Raw genomic sequence first — 1,484 nt, 5'->3', positions numbered from 1 at the left:
GAGGTTTGGCTATGGCAGTGGATAGCTTTTTAAAGAAGTAGGCACATATTCCATCCGGTCCAATAGATAGAGATGGTTTTAGATTGCGTAGTGCTTTTTCAACATTGTCTTCTGTAAAATCGATATGTATTAGATCATTGTTGTTATCTGTGGTACGGCTAGGAAATACTGGGCATGATCCATTGCTGTTTACAAATACTGAGCCGAAGAATGTGTTAAAGATGTTGGCTTTAATGGTGTCGTCGTTGCAGTCTTTACCATCAGGTCCTATCAGGGGTGGGATGGACCTTGAGTCTTTTAGTTTGTTGTTTACAAAATTGTAAAAAGCACGGGTGGAATTGGTGCTTAGAAGGTTTTCCTCTTGTTTAATGTGATAATTGGTCATTCGGTCTTTATCTGGTGGCATAAATTTTTGTATCGGCTTTTGAAATTGGCAACGTGACCAGATTCAGTCATCTAATTATGTGTTGGTAACAGCACAACAATTTATGTTAGTAGCTGTGCACAGATATAACAAAAATATTATCAATAATAACAATATTAATGATATCAATATTATTATGAATAATAACATAATAACAAATTGAATTTACCAAAAAATGGGGCGGGGAGAGCAAATATCAAGAGGATTCCCTGCCTCTGTTTATATCAGTCCTCTGAACCAGTCAACAGTCCATTAATATCTCATACACATATAGATACATAGATATAGATATCTCACCTTGTGGGCTTTAGGTCAGAATCTTCAAGGGCAACTAAAAATACCCCCAGAGGACAATAAACCAACTCAAAGTAGGCAAAAACGTCCTAGAGAGACCTCTAAGGCAACAAAGGATGCCAAGAGACACCAAAATGCGTTAGATGAGCATATCTTAATTTTTTTAAAAAAAATGCATGAGGGAGGTTGAACAGAAGTCTCAGTCCTCTTCCCCAGCCAGGCTGGTTCCAGTTCCAGAGTGCTCACTTCAGCAGCACATATACTAACATTGGAATGATACAGAGAAGATTAGCATGGCCCCTGTGCAAGGATGACACGCAATTTGTGAAGTGTTCCATATTTCACCTTGCCTCCATCCCTGGATCTCTCAACACCATCCAGGAGAGCCTCAGAGAGACCAGTTCAACCCAGGCCTTCAGCAGCGCTACTTGCCTGACAGACAGTTGTGGGACCACACCAGAATTCCTCCTCCCAGAGGATATCCCTGACAAATTGAAGGCCTGGAGGGACATGGTAACTTGAAGAGGCATCTCAGCCGGGGCACAGTAGAAGTTGATGGCTAGGCAGCCTCCACAATCTGACCTCGATTCTCACTCGATTTAGTTACTATGCAGAATAGACCTTCATTACCAGCAGGTACCTCCTTCAGGGGAGTATTATATAATCCAGTTACACATTCACATGATGCATAGGATGAGGGAGAACTAGAGACCAGATGGAACAGGTTGAGGAAGGGTCTACTCACAACAGTGATCTGTCAGAGGCG

The 1,484-nt window shown here is 41.6% G+C and overlaps 1 non-coding gene across 1 annotated transcript; it reads left to right on the top strand.

Annotated features, from left to right (window-relative positions):
• The first annotated feature begins 956 nt into the window (after nt 1-956).
• On the top strand, nt 957-1,062 carry LOC113412992 (U6 spliceosomal RNA). The gene has a single exon (XR_003370996.1). It is a non-coding gene; the product is annotated as a U6 spliceosomal RNA (small nuclear RNA).
• Nucleotides 1,063-1,484: the final 422 nt, after the last annotated feature.

The sequence above is a fragment of the Notechis scutatus genome, chromosome 5 (assembly GCF_049901735.1).
Source record: "Notechis scutatus isolate UNSWTSFEM ecotype Mainland chromosome 5, rNotScu1.2, whole genome shotgun sequence".
In the NCBI taxonomy this organism is placed as follows: Eukaryota; Metazoa; Chordata; class Lepidosauria; order Squamata; family Elapidae; genus Notechis; species Notechis scutatus.
This window is presented reverse-complemented; position numbering and strand designations above follow the sequence as displayed.